Source organism: Phoxinus phoxinus (genome assembly GCF_949152265.1).
Source record: "Phoxinus phoxinus genome assembly, chromosome: 1".
NCBI classification, from domain to species: domain Eukaryota; kingdom Metazoa; phylum Chordata; class Actinopteri; order Cypriniformes; family Leuciscidae; genus Phoxinus; species Phoxinus phoxinus.
In genome coordinates, this window is record NC_136876.1 from 15,665,361 (window position 1) to 15,683,172 (window position 17,812).

A 17,812-nucleotide genomic window follows, 5' to 3' on the forward strand; every position below is an offset into this window, starting at 1 on the left:
TAACCCTCGCACAGCTCTTTCCTGTCCACCGCTGCTACGCTTCCTGCATTCGACATGAATGTCCAATACCGACTGGCTCATCATTCCCTTTGGCCTCACCTGCACTCCGACGACTGACCTGCTCTAAAAAAATCCATCCGCTCTGGAAGAGCTAGAGAAATATATCCGTTAGCATTCTCATTCATCTCAAAGGCAGTTGCTCAGCTCAGGGATTTTTTTTTCAACTGGGGTCCGGGGACCCCCAGAGGAGCTGTAAAGGTGCATTCACATGTTGATGGAAGTCCATTGTCAATAGTCAATGTTGTAGCAATGTATGAAGCACAGAAGTCACTTTCAAACAAAGCAACTTCTGTTTGTCAACGCTCCAGTTTAATGTGACCAACTTGAACCTGATGTACAAATATTTCGCCCTTATGCAAAATTCTCGATTGTGTGGATGCCTATTAAAAAGTCTTGATTTGCCAAACTACGGAAAATATGACCGCACCCTATGGGGAATCATCTGAGAGAAAAAAGATTAAATAAAAATTTACTTTGTACAAATACTTATTTCGTCAGGATATAGCTACTTTTGGATGGAGAAAATGAGTTTTCCCCCACAGATGGTGTAGCTCTACCAGCAGGGGTTAACTGGATCATAGATTTAAGGCCGGTAAGTGCCTGATTGTGGATTATAAACCGACAGAATTTACCACCCAGAGGTCCATGCTTTTGCCCTTACCCGAAGACAACGACTCAAGGTCCATCAAATGCATCCAAAACCTCCACCTCCAAGTCTCCCAACTTTTCCTCTCCCTCTCATATCCACATCTTGCCTCTTTCCGCTGTCTGTTATCTCTCTGGGCTGCGGTCGACTACAAAGGCCCACCTTTCCATCGCCACTCCTTCCCCTGCCTTTGATTTTCTGTCCATCAAGGGGGCGTGGATTAGTGCTCTCTTGTTTATCTGCTCGTCTGTTTTATCTATCTATCAGCAAGCCCTCCGCTGGGCGGCCGTGGCCTCCGCTACGCATTAATCCCGTATCAGCCCGGCGCCCATCCATCAGCCTGCTGTCTATCACGTCAGATCCATCATCCGCCCATCTGTCTCCCGCTGCCCACGTGAACCGCCGGATGAAGAGATAGAGCGAGAAAAGTGCGGGACGGAGATGAAACGGATGAGAATAGAGGATGCGAAGGGGGGTGGAGATGGGTTCTGCTACACCAGCGGGCCTTCTTCCACCCTCCCCCATCCGCCCAAGCACGTACAGCGAGCTTTGCATGTCCCGACATGCTTATTACCTCCTCGGTTTGTTCCCCTGTAATTTGTTTGTTTGTTTGTTTTTCCTTTCCCTTGCTTGTTAATTCTAGCCAATGGGAAAGGCGCCAGTGGAGGGAAAAGCTCAGGATGGGTCATAAATCCCATCAAGCCCCGGTGCAGCTGGAATCTGCCTCCACTTCCCCCTCCTCCACCCCCCTTTCCCCGCCAGCGAGGGATTCGGCACAAAAGCTTACTACCCTGAAAAAGGCTCAATATCTGGGTGCACGAGGGTCAGGTTGATTGCTATTTATACACAAGGACGTTTAAGTGCAGAGGAAGAGGAATCTAAGAACACATGCTGGGTGGGTCTATGCACCACCGCATCGATGCACAGGTGCAAAGACGGGCACCGGCACGCTCATGCGCACGCCCGAAAGGAAAAGGTGACTGTGAGAGGATTGCGATAGGAGTGTGAGAATGAATCGGGAGTGAGGCGATAGACTCCCATGCCTCTGACCTTGTCGGACATCCCCAGGGACCTGACGGGCACCTTTAACCAAGGGCCTCGGCTCTGTAAAACGACTGAACAAGAAAGAAAGAAAACGAGCACCTCCAAACAAATGTGTCTCTTCCACAAATGAATGAGAGCAGACAGCTGTCAGGAGCAATCCATATCCATCCTCAGTTAAGCAAAGCTAATTAGTTCCACAACTGGGTTTCCAGTCCCACTCAGAGACGCGGCAGTCTGACAGAGCTCCCTATACGGGACATGGGATCAGTGCCTCATGTCAGCCCGTTTCACGGCAAAATTTGTGCACGCGAGCGGCTGCGTGTGAGAGAATGTGCCTTGTGTGTGTGTTTGCAATTTAGTGGAGGGTGATTTAGGGGTGTGCGATATTACGATTTTTGATTGTGGATGACTTAAATGTCTCCACGATCTGCTTTTGAAGAAATATCGTAGTATCGTGTTACAGTGCATCAGTTGCAGTTCTGTCGCCTGTCTCAACATACTGTACAACAGTCGTTAATGAGGTTCATTAACATCAAAAGTTCATTATTTGCATGCACTTTAAAGCCTTGCCGGTTAAACATTTCATTCGCATGCTGATGCGCTGTTCTAACGTGCGCTTTTCTGAGCGCGTACACTCGAAGCGACGGAACTAACAGCCTGTCAAACAGCGGCTGGTTACTGGACTAAGTTGTCTCATTGCGCTAATACTGTCAAATACACACAAGGTTTACATAAACATAGTTGGTTATGTCTAAATTGAAAGCAAACATTTGAGAGAAAATGTGGTGTGTCTGTCATATGCGTGTATATTAGATGCGTCGTGTGCCGGTCTTAAAGCGACAGTAGCCTACAGTAAACATGCTGTCGCTTGTCCTTAAAGGGATAGTTCACCAAAAAACTAAAAACTAAAAAAAATCTGTCATTATTTACTCACTCTAATGTTGTTCCAAACATGTATTAATTTTTTTCTTGTGCTGAACACAGAAGAACATATTTTGAAGAATGTGGATAACCAAACAGTTGCTGGTCCCCATTGACTTCCACAGGAGAAAAAAACTATAGGCCTACACAGGGGACCAGCAACTGTTTGGTTACCCACATTCTTCAAAATAACTTTTCAAACAGAAGAAATAAACTTTTAAAACAACTTGAGAGAGTAAATGATGACAATTTTCATTTTGGGGGGAACTATCCCTTTAATGTTAATAAAACAACAAAACACAAAGAGAAAATCACTCACTGACTGAGAAGTTAAAAGGAAGCTTTAATGAGAATCAATGTATAATTTACAGTGATGTCTATGTAGTGATTTAATTTCATATTTGTTCATTTCATTATTTTCTTCAATGCTACTGCTAAATACACCTGCTGTATCTGAAAAAAATAAAGCACTGTTTATTTCATTTGTATATTAAGTTAAGTAATGTGTATCTGTGTTCTTATTTTTTAATAAAAAAGAAAAGTTTTTATCTTCGCCACTTTGGCCTAAATGTCTGCCAGTCTTTTTTATTTTATATTTTGGGCTCTGTTTTTAAAATAGGGATATTAGTTTGGTTGTATTGCTCAGTCACTTGCAAAATAGTAAAACCAACTTTTATAAAGAATCGTTATAAAAAATCGTGAATCGTGATTTTCCTGAAAAAATCGTGATACGATATTTGTGCCATATCGCCCACCCCTAGAGTTGGTTGCCTCTAAAATTGAAAAGATTACAGTGTTTAACAGTTGCAATCACCAATCAAGGCTGGCACAAACACACACCCACACACTCATTTACATGCGCACACCCACCTACACACGAGCACGCAACATCACGCTCGAAGAATCAATCCCTTTTTCAGACAAATAACAGAAAAAGAGTGTGGATACCCCGATCGATATTGTACCTTCAAAGCATTAGAGTTCATCACCGTGTCGAGCTCTGCATACCCGCGCGACCCTCTGTTTAAGCTGAAACTACATTAATTCAGGCGATCAATATAAGCAATCTTTGGGAGAAATCAAGCCACTGTGAAAACAAGAATCCATGGCAAAAGAAGGATGACTCATTTAAAAAAATAAAATGAAATTCAGAGGTACTTAAATGCCAAGTGTTTTTATTTGCACCTGCTTACCAACCCGAGACCATGACCGGGCAGAAAGAATGGTTAAGGCATTGTAAGGCCACTGAAATTTGGCAAGTGGAAATGCTTGTTAGTTTTATTATTTATTCATTCGCATCCAATCAGAATGTAGCTTCGGCTTTAAAGGTCCTCTGTAACAAATGTTATTCGTTGCTGCAAGTGCCTTTTTTTATTTCAGTCCCCCATCAACTCACCGCCACCAGTTTGATGATTTCTTTTTTAATATAAATTATTTTACTAAACATATTTTAATACCTATTGTATAAATATATTTGAATACTTAAACATACAGTATGTCAATTATATACAATATACTATTGTGAAAAATTATTAAACCTTAAAGTATCACATTTTTTATTGTAATATATTTTATGAATGCTGATTTGGAGCTCAAGAAACGTTTATTACTATTATGTTGAAATGTGAAATGTTGAAACTATGTTGAAAACAGTTGTGCTGGTTAATTATTATTAATAATTATTATTTCAGGATTACTTGATCAATAGAAAGTTCAAAAGAACAGCATTTGTTTAAAATAGAAATATTATATATATATATATATATATATATATATATATATATATATATATATATATATATATATATATATATATATATATATATTGTTATTATTAATGGCTATAATAATTATTTACTATTATTATTTATTAAATAGTATTAATATTGTAAATATTAATTATTACTATTATTATTAATACATAGTTAATACTGTAAATATTTATTGTTATAATTTATTAATTACTTTATAATTATTAATTTATTAATTATTATCAATAGAAAGTAACAAAAAAACAGCATTTGTTTCAAATAGAAACATGTCTTCACTGTCACTTCAATTGAATGTGTCCTTGCTTAATAAAATATTTTCTTATCATTTATTTGTCATTTAAAATGGTATAAGTACTAATTATAATTGAAAAAGTATTAAAATAACAGCATATATACACATCCTTTAACTAGGAGACAACATTCATACAGTACACCCAATAAAGAGCCTACCTGTGGCTCAAGTCTCATCTCTGCCAGGTCGTTAAACACAGTGGTTTGCACTGGTTATAATGAGGTCAACAGCGTCTTTAATGTCTGATCGAATATCAGCCAGGAGTTGGAGTGCTGATACAGTGTTGACATCAGATTGCGACAGCATGTAAACTGCATGGATATTAGTCCTGTGGTGGGCATTGTAATGGTCGTGTGAATTCTGCATAGGTCAGCAGGTGCATTGCTGAGGGCCAGCGCTGCGCATTGATTGGACAGCGCGCTCATTATGGGATGTGCTGTCGTCAAGACATGCTTGGTTTGAGAATGTTTGGTGCTATTGTATGAGGAAGAGCATTGCCAGGGAATCTGTAGGAATGGCGGTTCTCTCTACGCATGACATAGACGACATTCAGGATTGAAAATGGGAACATATTGGCAGAAAAAAAAAAAGGAATGATCTAGTTAGGGTAAAAAAACAACAAAAACAGTGTGTATTAATACACCACCCTTGTTTGTTCCAAATCTGCTTGTGTTAAAACTAATGCCAGCGTCATAGATTGCAACTCGCAGTGAACCACATAATATGCTGCCATTAGCTGCCCAGCTGTTTCAACCATTGCGTGTGCATTTCCCACTGTCGCTCGGCTGTGCGCTGAGCATTTTTTGCTCCATTTATGATGAATATACAGTGCTAGACAGATGCGACAGAAGTGCAGGCACATTTGTTTTGCTGTAAAGTGATGTGCGCTAGTGGGGATGTTACACAGTTCTCAATCATATTCGCTTCAGCTTAGATGCTCTTAGCAGTCCCTTTTACCAGCACGGAAATACTGTACACTACTGGAACTAACTGATGGAAATGTCACGTACTGTATAATCTATTAGAGGAGAGGAAATCTGCATCATTTGTAATTCAACAATTGCAGCTGTAGGTCTAGCTTTGTTTCTAGGCAACTATTGTATAGCAAATATGACATAGAAATAGTAACGGTATAGTGATTACTTGTTATGGTCTTCTCTCAAAATAACACTATTAAACTGGGTATTACAGTCTTTTTGTATAAGATGGCTGTAGTTTGTAGGGCAAGCAACACAAAATGGTACAAAAAGTGCGTTACAAGATGCATAAATGGAAAAATTATGTATAATTACCAACAAACGTTAAGTATCTACAGCTTATACCATACTTTAAATGACATACTTTAAATTGAGATCCTTTTCCATTTGAAGAAAGCAAGTGAATGGTTATTTTCTTGCCCAACACCGTTTTCCATACAGTATATTATGTTTATATTCTCAGTTATTCTGTTTACATCACTGACAAGCCAAACCTCCTTATTTTCCCTGGATGCAACTCTGCGACTCTAGTACGCTCAAGACTATTGAAGTCTGATTCTGCCTTCGCTGTTCAAATAAAAAATGTTCAATAAAGACTTTGAACCTTCTTTGTGCCGTCAGACTGTGAGTTATGACTGATGGCCCAAGGGGGCTGTTCACTCAGGACACGCTCTTACGTTCCATATGTGCTATTTTTTTAATTGTTCGTGTTTGTAAACAAGCACCAGATGGATATCTCACTGTAGTTTCAGCATCTTGGAACATTAATGTTGTTTTTAAGACACTACTGTATGTCAAGATGAATCTGGAGGCGGGAAAATGTCGTTTCAATGTTCAATGTTCAAATGTTCAATTTAAATGAGTTTCATTTCTTAAGCTACATAATATAATTCAACCTGTGAATGCAAAACCCAGTCATTTTTGTTATTATATGTGAGGAATACTTGACGACAGGCCATTGAATTATTAGAAAATAATGCATACCAGAGGTGGTAATATGGCCATGATGTGATGCTTTCAGTACATACACTCTAAAAAATGCTGGGTTATGCCAGCCATTGGGTTAAATTTGTATAATGCATTTTTAATCCAACGTTTGGATTTGTACATATTTGACCCAAAATTGGGTTAAAACAACCCAGCATTTTTTAGAGTCTACTATTTCTTAAAATTGTAATTGTAATTATACAATTTTATCCTATTGTTTACTATATTTATTTGCTATATAGTTGTAATTCTGGTTCTTTTACTGTTGCAGTCTGAAATAACTGAAATCATTTGGCGAACTGTAATGCGGTCAAGACCTTCCAGGAACTACTTTAGCCGTGCGTTTCCCTAAAAATAATTGCACAATTTAGAACATTCATCAACCAATCAGATTTAAGCATTCAACAGACCCGTTGTATAATAAAGCAATAAGCCCCTTGAAGCCGTGTTTTACAGTGGATTTAGAACAGCTAAGGGGCGTTGTTAGTCACGACGCGGAGTGCCTGAAACCCCCTTAGCTAAATCCACTGTAAAACACGGCTTCAAGGGGCTTATTGCTTTTATAAAACGGTTTCTCCATAGAAATATTCATTTTAATATTTATTTTATTCATAAAATAAACACCAGCAACAAAAAATATAACGTTTTGTAACATGTATTCCTCCGCCAAGCAATGTAGTTCCAAAGAGGTTGCTAAGCAACACATGCAGCAACAAAGAATCACAAACGGCAGTTGCGCAGTAACACTAATGTAATGCGGTCACAGGTGTGTGTTTGTCGAGTAATTTACAACGGCTTCGAACGCGGCTCAACCAATCAGAATCAAGGACTGGAACTATCCGTTTTATAAATGTAGTTATACACTGCCAACTGATTGATTATTTTTACCACATTTTATAATACTAGTGAATTCATCCAAACTGAATCAACAACAAACTGGGAATAGGAATTATGCAGTGATCTGAAATGTATTTTCTTAATTTTTCATCTTCACAAGGTGCATATCCAGACAGCAACATTGTGTCGGCCTAGATCTGGTATGCGTTGAATACATGTGCCAGATGTGGCCCGGATCTGGGCCGACACGAGGTTGCTGTCTGGGTTCTGGGATGTATCGGAGTATGCTGGACATTTTTTTTTTTTTTTCAAATCATCCATTAAAAGTCAATTTAAAAAATAATTGAACACATATTGAATTGAGATTGAATGTCATTTTAAAATTGAATTTACGAAACTAATTTCAAGACTAAAGGTTTATAATTTATAATACATGTTTATAATTATGAGAAGCGTAAACTAAGTCAGGTGTGTTGACTGGTTGTACATTTATGATCTCAGCAACAGAGTATGCAGGTATTATGATTTGTTTGTGAGGCTGTATATGTGTTGGCCAATTAGATATTGATGTAGTGAGGAGCCGAGCTGGTATCGTACCGAAGCCAAATGTTGGTATCGAGCCAAATACCCTAATGAGTCCATCTTACAAGTGTGTGTCCGTGAAAGACAAAGATCCCTTTTTGCTCTTTCTCTCCCTCTTTTGAGTGTGAATTATTCTTCCTCTGCTCTTTTTTTCTTCCTGCTGTGTTTTGACAGTGCCTCCTGTTTTCTTTTTCTTTTTTTTCCACACTGCCCTTCCACTTCTCTTTCCAAGGGCTCCCTCCTGCCCCCCTCCTTCCCTCTCTCTGCAAACAGGCAAACAAACAGCTGCCTTTAGTCCCTGGCTGGTTAGCTGTGGTGCCTCCTCCCTCGGCTCAGAATAGTCCCTGACAAACACACACGCACATAAACACACACACACACACACAGACACGCGTATACATATCTGAACTCTGCTGGGAGAATGCTAACAAATGACCAGTCATGACATAACACCACATTTATCATGCATATTGATCCGCATTGATCAGGTCTATCACATGGCTATGAGCTGAACTCGATTAGTGACATATGCAATATGTGCTTGAGTGTGACCGATATATTGTCACGTTTTTTTAAATAACCGTTTTGAGTTTTGCTATACTACTAATCTATTTTATCCTAGTTTTAATTTAACTAAAACTAAATAATAATAATAACAACAACAATAATAATAATAATAAAATGTTTAAATAATAAACGACAATATTAATCATTATTATTATTATGACTTTTTCAAGGTTTTTCAAATCGGCAAAAAATCTGTTTTCAAAAAGGAAAATATCACCTTAAAAACCAACACATTTCACCAGTAAATTTACTCCCATTTATTTGCACACTTGTGGATGTAGCTTCATTTTTGTTAAGTGTGCCAAAATGTAAATATAGTTTAGGCCTAATAACATCTGGCAAAGGGACTACCAAAAAAAATTGCTGCGATTATTTAGCACAACTTAAAATCCAACATTGTTTCAACTTTAAAAAGTATGTGTTCAAGCTTGACTTAAAATATTAAGTTTAGTTAACTTAAGTTTAGTTTGGTTAAGTTGGATATTTAAGTTATCTCAACAAATTTTAACTAATCGCAGCCACATTTTTTACAGTATAGCCTTCGGGCTAATTTTGGTACATTTACATTTGTGAATGTTGATTAATGTACACTGTACCTTTTCTAAATAAATTAATTAATTAAATTAAATTGCAATACAAACAATAATAATAAAATGTTTGAATTATTACAATGATTTGTATTATAAAAAAAAAATATATATATATATATACACACACACACAGACACATTTATATTATTTATTCATTAAATAGTATTAAAATTGTAAATATCAATTACTATTTTATTAATAAATATAGTAATACTGTAAATGTTTTATTATTATTTATTCATTATTTAAAAATGTATTATTAATAATAATATATTAGTATGAAGTCATATTATTTAAATAACACTAATATTATTTATTTTATTTTTATTTCATTGTATTTTACTACAACCCTATCCAAAGATACCTGTGAACCTCCAGCTGAGGACCCCTACAGTCTCAGGACTGTTTAAATAACAAAACTTATCCAAGATTTGGCTGACATCTGCAGACTTTTTTTTGTTTTTTGTTTTTTTAACCAGCTTTTCCCACAAATACAGCATGATAGAAACACACACAGCAAAAACGTTCAGCAGGAGTATGGCTATTAAGTCTATCTCTTATACTTCTCGTTCTATTATTATTATTATTAACGTCTGCAAGCTATTATATTCAACATTCTCTTCCGTTCCCCCCGTCACCTGCGCGACTCAGTTCAGCTCGACTTCCCTTCTCCGGCTCACGCGGGGAGCTGACTGACAGGATGTGAACGGAATGATGCATGACTGACATTTCGTATCCCGTCGAGCGAGTTCTTCCATTTCGTTTTTCAAATGAACGTTTTCAAGGAATTTCACTCAAACCAAATCACTGTGGAATTCCACATACAAATTTGTATTAGGGATGGCACAGAAGTGGTTTAGCGCACAGTTCTTCTGTACAGCTCACGACGTACACATCGTACACACTGCAGGTTCATAACTTCCCACACAAAATGCTAAATTATGAGCTATAGTTGATTATTCAGCCGGCGGCAGATGGCAACACCCTTTTATGTGATGATCAGTGAAACGATTCTGGCTTTCCCTTTAGCTGTTAAATCGGCATCAAACGGCATCCTAGTTTGGGGGGGAAGAAACCACAGCAGGAGAAGCCTTGTGTCTTGTTAAATATGTTGGATAACCAGAGCTGTTTTAGACGGCAAAAAGGCGCTTTTAATTGGGGAACGTGTTGGCCTGGATGGATTGTGATATTAAGCAATCACACAGTGGTATTGTGTTGGCGACAGAAGTGGGTGTGAAGCCGTTTTGCAAAGCTTTCGCTGGAAGGGCCTCTTTTGACAGCAATACCCCTAGTAAATTGCCCCCGCGTCTCAACGCTCCATTGATTGGCTCTATTTTAGCCTTTCACAGCTGTAAACCGACGCAACCCCCCCCCCCCACGCCGAGTCGATAGACATGATCCAAAGACAGCAGCCAAACAATCCGCTATCTGTCCAGACGGACCCATTCGGCTAATTTAACATGCACTCAATTTATGAAAAAGAGCGTTCATTGATTTTTCCATTCATATGCACTTGTTGATCAAGACATTCCATTGTGCTCCATGATCACTCCGACGGCGCCCGATCAGTGCCGTACGGAGGTGCGAAAAGGGAACGCGGCGCACACTCCTCCTCCTCCTCTCCTGGTTCCAGATGTAGCTGGGTTTTTTCCGCACAAAAGCCTTGATGCCTGGCGCCTGCAGTTACAGGCTTGCTGCATTCATCCACACATTCAGAACAGCACTTCACGACACAAAGGCCGCGACTCAGATGCAGTCTCGAAAAGGGACGCCCAGTTCCTGCAGCTTTTGTGCCTTTTCACAACAACTAGGACAGTTGCGACAGCATCCACACAAACTCTTTTCCACATTTCGCTCTGTCTCCCCCGTTGGGTTTGCGAAAATCCCCATTCATACAGCAATGAGCGTTCTTATAATGCAATGACTGTCAACGCATAATGAACTAACAGAAGAAAGACCAAGTCTGTTGCAACTAATCAGACAAATGCAAGCTTTTTTCTTTTTTTTTTGCACCAAAACTATTTACACTGATTTTGCAACTCTATTAAATAGTTTGACTACCCTTAATGAATTGTTTTTACTTCAAACAACTACAAAAATCGCCAGAGACTAAAAAAAAAGAAACAAACAAATCAATGGATCATTGCAATGTGATTGTTTGTACAAAAATGCATTGTTTCGCTTAAAACTATGATCTTAAATAGGCTTTTACTCCATCGATTCTTTGAAAAAAACAGGTTACACTTAATTATCAAGGTGCTCTTTTTACAGTGTAATTTTGTGACATTGTTTCATTGTAATTACACAAATAAGTAATAATAATTATCAACATGTAGTTACTCACTATAGAGTTACTGTTAGAGTTTGGTTTAGGGTTAGTTGCATGCAATTATGCATAATTTACTGGTATTACTAGTAAGTTCATGTATTACAAGGACACTAAAATACAGAAGACAGATAGATAGATAGATAGATAGATAGATAGATGATAGATAGATAGATAGATAGATAGATAGATAGATAGATAGATAGATAGATAGATAGATAGATAGATAGATAGATAGATAGATAGAGTTAGGAACATGGTTTGTTACTTGTAAATATGCATAACTTAAAATTATTTCTATAGTACGTACATGTACTGTGCAGAGCCTTAAAATAAAATGTTATATATACAGTATAATGTGTAATGCCTTAAAGGGTTATTTCACCCAAAAATGAAAAGTATCCCATAATTTATTCACCCTCAAGCCATCTGACTTTATTCTTTCAGCCAAATACAATCACAGTTACTGTATATTAAAAATGATCCTAGCTCTTCCAAGCTTTATAATGGGAGTGAATGGTGCCTCAGATTTTGAACCCCCAAAAAGCGCATCCATCCATCATAAAAGTTATCCATGTGATCATCATATTCATAAAGGCCTTCTGAAGCGAAGCGGTTGGTTTTTATAAGAACAATATCCATATGTATAACTTTAAAACCTTTTTCTTTTTTACCTGAGTTGTAATACTATAATCATATAATCAAAACTATAATCATAGCCTGATGATGATGATATATTCATGTTTGCTTTAGCTACTTTTCAAAACAATACCCAGAATGCTGCAGTGTCAACATGGACCTCAGAGGACACTCCCTCTGAATGGGAAGCTACAAGCAGCACAAATCTTACAGTATGGATGATTGACAGCATAACAATACCCTAACCCTGTGGGTTCCCGGAGAGCAAGAGATACAGAGAAACAGACAGAGAGAAAGGAGGAGAACAGAAGAAGACAGGGGTCTGAATCTGTTATAAAAAGAAAGAAAAAACACAGTACCAGAAAAAAGCAAGGGCCTTGTGCACTCATGAGACGCCGGTGCACTGAACAAGAGAAAATGAAAATTATATGTCCTCTCAGCAGCTGGCCTGGACCATCTGCACACACCTTTGCTTAATGCAGCTAAGTGCACTTGAAGAGAATAGAAAACCGAGAGACGGTACGATTCAAAGGAGCGTTAAATGCCGTGAACAAGCTCTCTACGTAACGCTCAAACCAGAAGGTCAAGCCAGGACATTGTGCAAGTCCCAGGTTCTCCCCATTTTTGTGCGTTTAAACATAAAACAAAGACAACGGAGGGGATGTCAAACTGTTGGATGTTAGGGTCGGGTGCTATAGTGAAAAGCACATAGAAAAAGCTTCGCCACTGAATAAACGTCAACCAAACCTGCTGTCGCCCCAAACATTTGAAAATATTGTGAGACAAACCTTACAAAAAAGCAACAACTACATCTTTTTAAACGACTTTCACTCAGAAACTACACACAATAACTACAAAACAATTAACACTGATTTAAACGTGTGAAATATTGTAAAATCTTTTTTTTTTTTTTTTCTGGAGTAAAGCGTACTCCAGTAATCTTAACTTTAATCACACACAAAAATGATTTTACCCAAAAATCATTTCTTAACAGTAGGCTACTTCACATGAGAGACTAATTCATTAAAAATAAATAAATCTCACACTTTTCGGCAAATACATTTACATGACTTTTCTATTCACTGGATATTTAGTATTAGCACTATATTTTAGTGCTAAGCGCAACTAATGCACATCCAGGACAAACATTTACATGGTTCCTTCCAATGAGCAAATTGTCCTTTAAACAATTGACTTTGTACTTCCCTCGCTGTTCTCTTCTTTTACATTGTGGGGGATCGAAAAAAAGATCATTGTTGGAAGCTTGACCATCACAGCCGTTGTTTCAAGGCACGGTAGAATGGGCTAACAAATCATGCATCTGACAATAATGTTGCTATGACTGAATCCCTATGTGGATCCATATGTCAAATCCAGACCATTGCCGTGAAAGCTCTGCCAAAATAAAGATGACACAGATGCGGCCAATCTATCAAATCCTTTTCATCGTACACAGGAAATGCTGAGAGCTGGCCACTTTTTGGCAAAAGCAAAGGAGAAGCGACTCAAATACATTCCTCCGACGATTACTGCCACAATATAAAAATGAGAGCTATCATTAATATTGTGCTAATGCTTTGACTATAATTCATCTGCTCGGAGCTTAGAATAATTGTTCTGACACTCGGACAGAGGCGCATAAATCCTTCGCTCTGTTCTGACTGAGAGAGTGTTTGGCAGTGAACCAGTCCTCCTAGAGAACTGGCATTTTTATACCTAAACCAACATTAAAAGGCTTCTGAGGCGTGACGTTTAAAATGGAACCTGCTGCTTTGAGGAGATTCAACTTTGGTCCACTCGTGTCCATTTACCTAAATGTCACCCAGCATCAGGAATGAGGAATGAGCTTTTCTGCATCTAGACTACCATTTAACATTACGTGTCCAGAGATGCTTGTGATTCACCTTAATGTGAGTAAATGTAGTGACATTAATGCTCACATTCTGGCTCACGTAGGCCTGCACATTCAAGACACGCAAAGGTCGAGAACTGGATGATTTTCTATGTAACATTAGAGTGCTCTAATTCGAGGTTTCATGCAGGCCTATAACATATAATGAGACATTAATGGTAAAATGTGCGTTTTTAAGACAGATATGTGATATTATGATATGTGATAGATGTATCAGAAGCCATGCTCTTTCTGAATCTGACTGCAGACTGGCATGATATCTCATTACATCCATTCAAAATGCTCAAATGCAACTTGTATTATTATTATATGTTGGTGAATGGTGCAGGATCACTCTAAAGTGCCTGTCCAATGTGTCCGATTAAAAACAACATAAAACACAAACACGTCTCAAAATGTTATAATTTAGCCTATTTGTAGCAACTTCGCAAAGTGTTTGTTCGGTAATAGCTCATTTGGCAAACACTACATTCTATGAATAAACTGTAAAGGTGGTTATATATTTGAACCAAAGTGTCAAATTTGACAATTTGTTGGATATGAATGACACGCGCATATGTCATTACGCGCGAGCTTTTATTTGTGTCTGACGCATCATGAGTGCGCGTGTCCACATAAGCATAAAATATCAATAAAACAGCAATAAATAAACCTCGTTAAATGCCAGAGGCGGCAATAGATGCCCGTGCTCGATCCTCCTGCAGCATATCCAAAATCATAAACCTCGGGTTCGTACCTTTCTGCGTTTCCTCCTGTTCTTCAGTGAATCTCATTCATTCTTCAGCCCCTTCGGTCGTTTATCTGTCGTTGTCTCCTTCTTCGTGCGGATGCATGCAGATTAAAAGCGAATAGCCCGAATGGAGCAGTCCAGAGAATCAACGGAGGGAGAAAATTCGTGATAAAGACGTACAAAACGACGCAAAGCAATCCGACATGTTAAGTCAAATAGGCTCAAACGACCGGACTCACGTCAGAATCATAACAAAACAACAGCGCGCGGTGTTTGATACACGGCTCACTGATGATAAGTCCACATGAGACGCGAATGAGCGAAGAAAATATCGTCCGCAGTCCCGTTTTCAGTAGTGAACATACAGTGAAACGTCTCCCCAAATCCAAGAAGTTAAACAAGGACACGCAGAAATGTCAGGAGTGGACGGAGGGAAGCCAGTGAGTGTTCATACCGGAGTCCTCGTCGTATTTAACACACACATTAGAGCAGAAATGAAAGGTTGTGGTGTCGACCCATGTGTCCTCCCGCCTCGAAACCAGCAGTCGCTCTGACTCCCTCCGTCTGAAGACACGCAATGTCGATGTATCTCTCTCACGGCGCACTGACTTCTTATCCGACTCCCATCTAAATTAATAAACCATATCCAGGTTTATTAATTTGCACCGTGCGTGACCGTACGCGAAATGACAATGTATTATTGATCAGTCTCGATGACTGATTCATTGACTGATTCAACCTCGGATCTGCTAAATAATTAAAGACTTGCTTATTTGCAGCTCGTTTTTAAAGGCTGCTATTTAAACTAATACTGTAGCTGTTGTGCATATGAAGGAACCCTGACTGAAGTCCGCTGTCCATCATGCTCGGGTGATATTGTGCAATTATTCAGATGGCTTGCGGTGTGGGACGCCTCTCAGTTGAGCTTTCACTGTTTAGGAGTGTATTAAAAGGGGGCGTGGTATATGCGGGGGGCGGGGTTATGGCCTTTCGAGCTTATATTAAAGGGGCGTTGCTTGTGCCGGGGGAGTGGTTTATGACTGTGATAATTGTTATCCAAACAGACTGACTAATATCTAACAAAAAAATATATATTTCCATGTTTTCCTGCACCTTTTCTTTGCGGCCTGGCTTATAAGTATAGATTATATTATAAATATAAAAATCACAGCGCAATAATTACCCTTCTACACATTGATATTGATGTATTGTAATTAATTATACGTGTAACACTGACACTGTAAAGTGCTACATTATCTTTATAAAATCCTTTTTAATTTAGAGTCACTGGTCTAATCAGTATTGAGAGATGTACAGTAATGTGATCAATAAAGACTTGTGATTAAATCTAGTTTAATAATTAATCCACACGCACAGACACACACATACTGTATGAGTTAGGCTATATAGGCTACATTCCAATTACAGTTGGCCTATGCCAGTGTCCTCTGTGACGGCACATTTCGTTAAGATTCAGTGTTGACCTTAAGGGATTTGGTTAGTGCTCTATTTGAAGGGCAGTCATGATCACATTAACTGTCAAATCAAGGGAAGCTGGCTCAAAGTCAACAGGATAGCCTACATTTTCCTTTCATTACCAAATGACTTTTTTTTTTTCAATACTTCTGGCCAGACCAAAAGACCCTTTTTCCTGCAAGAGAGCAACAATATGTGCTCCGATTTTTGATTTTATTTTAGTGTCTTCTCTGCTTTCTATAACACTTGTTGCCCCAATTTCCAACTCACACACACGCATGTATTTTGAGTCTATGTATTGAGTTAACCCTTACACGCATACCTCGGGGTTTTAGTGACCCGGGACATCATTCACTAACCTTATTCTCCTCATTCATTGTTTTAATCAACCTTCTTGGTATTCCTCAATCAATTCATTAATAAACAATATAAAAAAAATTAAATTAAAAAAAGATAAACGAATGCATGATTTCCCATACTTTTTTTTGCAAATATTGTATAGGGTCGCTAACGGCCCAAGGAGTGTAACAGTGTAAGTATATATTTTTCTGCACAATTTTTTTTAAATCTTTGATAACTGAATAAGTGCAATTCACCTTTATTGCACAAGGTGTCACTGTCTGATACACAATGATGAAGCGAATTGTCACTCATAGTCACCGCAGGCAGAAAACAAAAGAACAGGAAATATCATCAGCAAAACTTGAAATGGCTCAGTGATTTACAGCAGAGCAAGACCTGAACACAATTAAACTTGATTTGGTGAAGAAGCTGTCAGCGATCAAAATATTGGCTGAAAATGATAGTTTTGAGAATATGTTTGAGATGGCGAATATGAGCCAGATGCTGAATGTACTGGGAAATGAGCTCTGATGAGGACAGTGATGATGGTATAAAACATCTGCTCGAACTGAACCCTTCAAAGCTTCAAAAGGTAACAAAATATTCTTTATTTTATTCTTCTGTAATTCATACTCTAATATCAGGAGAGTTTTGTATTATCGCGACAGTTAGCGATCCATCCGTGTTAGATATAGATCCGGGTCGCTAAAGACCCGAATATGTAATAATGATTGGCGAAGCATTCATGAATTTAAGGGTTAATTTCATACAAACAAAAATTACAATCTTCAGATTATCATCACTGCAAATAATCACGGCTGTGTGGATATTAAGATGCACAATTGCTGAGATTGATATTGCTTTAAAAAACAATTCAATAAACAAGTTTATATTGAGTAGCTTGTTCATTTTAAAATGAAAAGTATGTCATCATTTTACTCACCCTCAACGTGCTTCAAATTTCTTTCTTCTGCTGAACACAAAAGAAGATATTGTGAAGAATGTCAGTAACCAAACAGTTGATGACAATGACCCCATTGACTTCCATAGTATTTGTTTTTTCCTACTATGGAAGTCAATGGGGTCCATCAACTGTCTGGTTACTGACATTC

The 17,812-nt window shown here is 38.2% G+C and overlaps 1 protein-coding gene across 1 annotated transcript in view; it reads right to left on the reverse strand.

The window, feature by feature from the left end:
• adgrl1a (adhesion G protein-coupled receptor L1a) overlaps positions 1–15,434 on the reverse strand; it is a 189,380-nt gene extending 173,946 nt beyond the window's left edge. The window contains exon 1 of the mRNA XM_079605207.1: positions 14,889–15,434. The gene's annotated coding sequence lies outside the window, so the exon portion shown is untranslated. The remainder of the gene's footprint in view (positions 1–14,888) is intronic.
• Positions 15,435–17,812: the final 2,378 nt, after the last annotated feature.